Source organism: Hevea brasiliensis, chromosome 11 (genome assembly GCF_030052815.1).
Source record: "Hevea brasiliensis isolate MT/VB/25A 57/8 chromosome 11, ASM3005281v1, whole genome shotgun sequence".
In the NCBI taxonomy this organism is placed as follows: Eukaryota; Viridiplantae; Streptophyta; class Magnoliopsida; order Malpighiales; family Euphorbiaceae; genus Hevea; species Hevea brasiliensis.
The window spans coordinates 96,302,561-96,310,449 of NC_079503.1; positions in this window are offsets into that span (position 1 = coordinate 96,302,561).

Here is a 7,889-nt window from a genome sequence, read left to right on the forward strand (position 1 = left end):
TTTAAATACCTAAATCCAGTCTACTGACATACAGTACCACCAAAAATTCGTAAACACTTTATTTACTTTATTTTAGTGTATATTTCTTTATATTTGGCACCACTAAGCAAAATTGCTTATCGTGTTACTTTTGTAACGCGTAGGTATTGGAGACACAGCTGGGGAGCCCAGTAGACCTACAACCGGGTGAAACATCAAATCTGCATAGGAGTCCAGAGTCATCTGCACTGCATTGCATACATGGTAGGGCTTAGGATATCTTGTATTTTGTACTTTTATTATATTTTTGAAATTCAGCCTTATATTTGGTAATGTTATGAAAGCTCTAAAGTTTGTAATATTTTGTACATATTAAATAACATGGATATTTTCTGGATATATTTAAATTATTATGGAACTGTTTAATGACTGTAAAAGTCTATTGACTTTACTGAGAAATAGAGACTGTGAAATATTTGAGATTTTTATATTATCATATTAAACTGTTTTCAACAGGTTTGGAAGGACAGTTTGTCCGAAATACAGACGGCACTTTGACAAATTTTTATTACCAATCTTGAAACACTGATTTTATCAAAGTATGAAAATAGTATCAGCATGATATGAAAATTACATAAAAGACTTCTTAAAATTATAAAATTAAATTGAGCTCAGGAAATGAAATAATCACAGACTAGGTGTTCCGGCATGCCGTGTAGCACGCCCTGCTCGGCTATTCTGTAGACGGGTGAGGGGTGTTACAGTTGTATAGGGGATCAGCTCCCATATATGTATTGCTTGACAGTGTTGGGTGTGTGAGTGCTCCAAATTGCCTTTTTTCTGTTATGATATGAATTGTATGAAAATTATGAGGATCCTGCATATCACTCCACAGGGTGCATTAGCTTTAGATAGCTATAGAGATTATGATTAAAATTGGTATTTTACTCTCTGAGTCAAATGCTCACTCCTGTTCATCTATTTTTTCAGGCTACAGGAGGATTATTTATTGTGGCTAACCTGCTCTTCTTCTTTGTAGGTCCATTAATAGTATTTAATGTATTTTGTACAATTGAGTTAAATTTTAGACTCCGCATGTGTTAGAAGCACTTATTTTTATTTTAGACCTGTATTATAAAAGTTATGTTGGACCTTAAAATTACTAACTGTATGCATGATGGGATTGGATGAGGGAGCTGAGCTCCCATTTGTGTTATGACATTTTGATTATGTGGAGGGTGAGCTGAGCTCCCCAATTTATTATATATTGTGTTTATAGGTCGGGCGAGTAAAAAACTCCCCGTTGAATGGTCTATTTTATAGCTGGACTCTGTCCGGTTAAATTCTTGAAATTCTGCCCAAATGGGCCTTAGAGTTGGATTGAGAAATAGTTAGACTTACTACAGGCCTCGGGGGATTTAGGCTGGCCCAGATCCTAGTGCCGGTTCTGCCCATAGGTTGGGTCGTGGCAAATGTGGTATGAGAGCTTAGGCTCCAGATTCATAGGGAATATTTGTCTAAAGTGTTGGGAACAGTCTAATAGGAGTCACATGCAGATAATAGGGTCCACATTCGTCTTGCATTGTCATCTTTGCTTCTAGTTTCTGCTTTGTATAATTGTGTGTAAATATGAGTCTATAGAGTTGTGTAACATGCCATTTTGAATTTTTATGGGCTAATGCTGTTGAATTTCAGGAAAATGAGTAGAAGCAGAAGAGCTACCACTATGCCAGAACCGGATATGCCTGACGAGGTGTCGGCACAGGATGAGGCTCCTACCCCGAGGAGACGGGGTAGGAGACCTAGAGCTGCTCAAGTAGAAGAGCAGTCACCACCAGTTCAAGAACAGTATTTTATGGCCCAGGGTCCCATGGACCCAATGGCAGCTACCTTAGTCGGATTGCAAAGAACCATCGATATGATGGCACAGTATATGGTCCACCCTCCCCAACAGCAGCAGTCAACCACACGAAGAGGAGAACCTTACAAATAAATAATTAATTTCAAGAAGTTGGTGCCCGGTACTTATGATGTGTCAGATGATGCCTATCGATTTTTGAATTCCTACAAACAGGCAGGGATGGAGTTATAGTTGACTGATAGGAGGCTTATAGAGTGTGTGCAGCATGTCATGGGGCCTGCACCTAGGCAATGGATGAATGGGTACATATTACCGCGAATTGAAGGTTTGTCTTGGACTCAGTTTGTGAAACTGTTTATCAACAGGTTTGTGCCAGAAAGCTTCAGACATCAAAAGCAGTGGGCCTTTGAGGCATTAAGGTAGAATGGCAGATCAGTAGATGAATATCCTACAGAATTTCTAGAACTGAGCAGGTATGCCCCTATAACAGTGGCTACAGAAAGTATGAAGGTAAAGAGGTTCCTAAAGAGGCTGGACAGGAGGTATGCAAACCTAGCCATGATGTCTGATCAGTCTTTTGATGTGGTAGTTGATCAAGCCTGACAGATTGAGATTAGCTATACAGGAGATGATAGTGGAAGGGCAAAGAAGAATAGAGCAGAAGGTTCTTCAGGTGTTCCTTACATGGGTACCACGGATAGTGGCGGCCAAGGTCACTATAGAGGAAGAGGTAGAAGCAACAAGAAGGGTAGTTTTAAACACAAATCTCAAGGATTCAGACCAGGGTACAGATCTAGCAGTGGTCACAGTTCGAGTTATAACATTTCTGGGTCTGGTTTAAGATCCTCCTTGGCACCTTGCACATAGTGTGGAATAGGACATTCAGGACCTTGTATGATGGGTTCAGGAGTATGTTTTCAGTGTGGCCAGCAAGGTCACTTTGCTAGAGAATGTCCAGTGTTCAGCGAGCCACAGATGGGGTCACAGGGTTCTGTTACAAATGTTCCTCGTCAGTTGTATCCTGGTGCTTCCAGCATGGCAGCGATACGTTCGATGGCCATGGTCGAGGACAAGGAGGACGTGGATTTGGAGACAGTCAGGAGGTAGAAGTCAATATCAGGGTTCTGCAACGCAAGGTAGGGGTCAAGCTCGGGTTTTCACCTTGACCCACTAGGATGCTCAGGCTTCCAATGCAGTTGTGGCAGGTATTCTTCTAGTCTGTTCCTATGAGGCTCGTGTTTTGATAGATCCGGACGCTACGCACTCATTTGTCTCCCCAATTTTTGCCATGAGATTGGGTAGGACCCCTACAACTTTAGAATGCCCTTTGTCTGTAGCTACCCTGCTTAGTGACAACATAGATGTGGATAAGGTTTTTTCGGGTAGCCCAGTAGTAGTGGATGGAAGGATCCTCCCAGCAGACTTGGTTCCTCTACCAGTAATGAATTTTGATGTAATTTTGGGAATGGATTGGTTGGCAACTCATTATACCACTTTAGACTGCAAGAACAAAAATGTGTATTTCCACATACCTGGTGTGGAAGAGTTTAGCTTTGATGGTGACAGGAGCGTGGCTCCATAAAATTTGGTGTCAGCAATTAGTGCTAGAAAAATGTTGAGGCGTAGATGTCAAGGGTATTTGGCATTAGTGAAAGATACATCTATAGAAGGTGTTAACATGGAAAATGTTCCTGTTGTCAGAGAATTCATGGATGTATTCCCTGAGGAGCTTCCAGGGTTGCCACTAGGAAGAGAAATAGAGTTCTGCATTGATGTTGTGCTGGGTACAAACCCCCTATCAATGCCACCTTATAGGATGGCACCAGCAGAATTGAAAGAGCTAAAGGAGCAATTACATGAGCTTTTGGACAAGGGTTTCATATGTCTGAGCACTTCACCCTGGGGGGCTCTTGTTTTATTTGTGAGAAAGAAAGATGGGTCCTTGAGGTTGTGTATTGATTATGGACAGCTGAACAAGGTGACTGTAAAGAACAAGTATCCACTTCCTCGGATTGATGATCTGTTTGATCAGCTCCAAAGGGCTAGATTCTTTTCCAAAATAGACCTACAATCAGGCTACCATTAGTTGAGAATCAGGAATGAGGATGTGTCTAAGACAGCATCCAGGACAAGATATGGTCATTAGGAGTTCTTGGTAATGTTTTTTGGACTCATTAATGCACTAGCGGCCTTTATGGACTTGATGAACAGGGTGTTCAGGCCATTCCTGGACCGTTTTATCATCGTATTCATAGATGACATTTTAGTATACTCTCGAACAGAGGAAGAACACATGTGACATTTAAGGATGGTGTTGCAGACTTTGAGGGAGCACCAGCCATATGCCAAATTTTCAAAATGTGAATTTTGGCTAGAAAGCATCTCATTCTTGGGACACGTGGTTTCTAGTGAAGGCATTCAAGTGGATCCCAAGAAAATTGAGGTTATAACTGATTGGCTTAGGCCTACAACAGTCACTGAGGTGCAAAGTTTTCTGGGCGTAGCTGGCTACTATAGGCGTTTTGTGTAGGATTTTTCCAGGATAGCAGCTCCCCTAACCAAGTTAACTCGAAAGAATGTTCCATTCATTTGGACAAATGATTGTGAGGAGAGTTTCCAAAAGCTTAAGGAGTGTCTAATCACCACCCCTATGTTGACATTATCGATGAGTGGTGAAGGATATACCGTGTACTGTGATGCCTCCAGAGTTGGCTTAGGGTGTGTTTTGATGCAGAATGAAAAAGTAGTGACTTATGCTTCAAGGCAGCTAAAGAGGCATGAGCAGAACTACCCAACCCATGATTTGAAAATGGCGACTATAGTCTTTGCACTAAAGATTTAGAGACACTACCTGTATGGTGAAGTGTGCGAGATATACACCGACCACAAGAGTTTGAAGTACATCTTCCAACATAGGGATTTAAATTTGAGACAGAGGAGATGGATGGAGTTTCTGAAGGACTATGATTGTACTATCCAGTGCCACCCTAGGAAGGCCAATGTAGTAGCAAATGCTTTGAGCAGAAAATCTTCTGGCAGCTTGGCGCACATATCAGTGGAGAAGAGACCATTGATTTAGGAAGTATATGAGTTGATAGATCAAGGTCTGATCTTAGATCTTTCAGATGCGAGGATATTATTGGCCCATTTTTCAGTGAGACCAGACCTGCGAGACAGAGTCAGAGTTTCCTAGCACAAAGAACAGCAATTGATGAAGATCATAGAAAGAGTACAGCAGGGTGAAGGTGGTGAGTTTGGATTTGCCAATGATGGTGCCCTTATGCAAGGTTCCAGGATATGTGTGCCCGAAGTGGACAATCTCAGAAACAAAATCATGCGAGAGGCACACTATACACTGTACAATGTCCACCCAGGCTCCACCAAGATATACCATGATGTTAAAGATAGCTACTAGTGGAATGGCATGAAGAGAGATATAGCATGTAACACCCTCACTGTAGCAATTCCGTGCATTTTACTGTTTTGGTGATCGGTGTCGGTCTGGACAGCTAGAACGTCTGGAAAAATATTTAGACTAGAGTGAGGAGTCATAAATAACTCAAATAATGGTAAAAAATTTTAGAAAAAAAATTTAGAAATAAAATACAACCAAGTTAAATGAGCCGGTGCCCTAGCGATGGGTAACTTAGTGGGAAGTTGCGGTCCTTGTCACTAGGAGCCCTAAACCCAGGAGAAATTTCATAAAATAATTTTTGGGACTTTAGAGAAGAGTCATTGAGATTTCTATGGCATTAGAATGCCAAGAAAACACTTAGGAAAATTTTTTGATCGGTACAGACGATTTTAGCTCGATAAGCCAAACGGAGGGCATTTTGGTCATTTTGTCTTCAGATATGATTTTTGACCGACTTGTCCAGTTAAGTAAATAATTATTATGACATAAAATATGAATAAATATTGCTACAAATTAAATTGAAATTGAGTAGAAAATAAAATAAAATAAAATAAAATAAATTAAAATTACAATTTTGACCTCATGCTAATGTCATTAAAATACTCCCACTCAATCACGTTGTGACACATGTCTTTAAACCACTTAAAATGAGTAAATGGGTAGAAATTAAAGAAAAACAATTAGATTCTTATTTCTTTCTTCTTCTTGCCGAGACTCCCTTTCTCCCACCCACCATTTTTCTTTTCTTTAGCTCAATTTCCCTTAGGTTTTCATCATAAAAACCCTAAGTTCCAACACTAAAAATTGTCCTAGAATCTTGCTAAGGTGATTGGTTGCCAAGAAAGTGAAGGAAAAATTGAAGTTAGCTAAGGGAAATTCTGCTCACAAGGTTAGTGCCATATACCTTCCTTTTCTCTTTAAAATTGATGCTAGGAGTATGAAATGAGTTAGAAATTTAAAGAATTGAAAGAATATGTTGAGGAATTGAAAGCCATAAATTTCTATAGCCATGAGGAACCTTGAGGAAATTATGATTTTGATGGAATTAAATTTGATTACTAATGTTCTTGATGAGTTGTATATGGTAGAAGTTGAATTATAAGGTCTTATGCATGAATTGAAGTATTGGAAATTAGAATTTTGAGCTATATTAGGGTTTGGCCATATTAGGTTTTGGCCATATTGTTAGTGAATGGAAGTTTTAATGGTCAATTAGTGACCATTTGGCTGAGTATAATGAGGAGTTGAAGTGAATTGTAGCTTTGGATGTGAGGTTTGGTGTGTTGCCTTGAGTGCCCTGCAGGTCTGGATGTGAGTCCAGTATGTTTGGGCAACTATAACTTGAGTTGTATAGGTTTAAATGGTGCAAGGCCAATTGAACATGAAATTAGACACATAATGGCACAACTTTGATGAAGGAAACCTGTCCAGAAAATAAACTTAGGATGCCCTAAAAATTTACTAAATTCGGGTAGCACCAATTCTGCCTGTGCAAAATAACCAAATGAACAGTATTCATTCATTTGATCATAATTCACTATAGAAATGTCCAATTAACCAGAAATTTATATTAATAGAAAGCTTAGACAATTTAGAACAACTTTCATGGAGAACATAACTCCAAATTTTAACCAAAACTTAATGGAATTGTCCACCAAATTCAAGATACCGAATCTGGTAGAACCAAGATTGCCCAGAAATTTTGGGTACAGGTCAATCTGGTTAGTTATGGTAAAATGGCCATAACTTGAGCTACAAAACTCTAAATGGAGTGATTCAAAAAGGGAATTAAAGAAGACACATAAAATAACAACTTTCATGAAGAAAGTTTTGTTAAAATTCTACTATAATAATGACCAATGGAACAGTAAACTTAAAGTATAAAATCTGAAAATTTTGAATAACATAAAATAAGCTTTAAAGTGGTATTGATAATCAATCCCAACAAATTTAGAACCTAAAATGTGGTATAATTATATATCAAACATTTATATATATATTATGTATGAAAAAGTCAACAATTTGAGTGAATAGCAATGTGTGAATAGTAACCCCAAGGACATAAGAAAAAGTAAAATAAATTAGAGAAGACATTATGAATGATAATATATAATATAATTAGTGAATTTTAATCCTTGAACTTGAGTGACTCTAGGACATAAGGGGATAACCCACATGGAGGGCTTTAGGAAAAATTGTGACTGATAATACATATACTTTTTGTAATAAATAAAAGAATTATAAGGATGTATGAATTTGACATGAGTTCTCCCCCTGAGAGGAGAAAAATATTTCAATGTACAAATAGTACATAAAAAATTAATTGATGTGAATTGAAATCATCATGGATGGTATGATGAATTGCATAAATTATGTAGGAGATTTAGGTATTTATGCTTTTGCTAAGAATAAAAATTAAAATACTATAAATTATACTTGAAATATTTAATAAATAATGAAATTATGTGCCCATGTATTGCCTAGACATGTGTGTCAGATTGGATAGATTGGCATGCCAATAGGGTATTGTTTTAGCAGTACTGCGAAAGGCTTTATGCATGTATTCATGACTTTATGCCCGCACTCATGGCTTTATGCCAGCACTCATGGCTTTTATGCTCGATTATGTGTTAT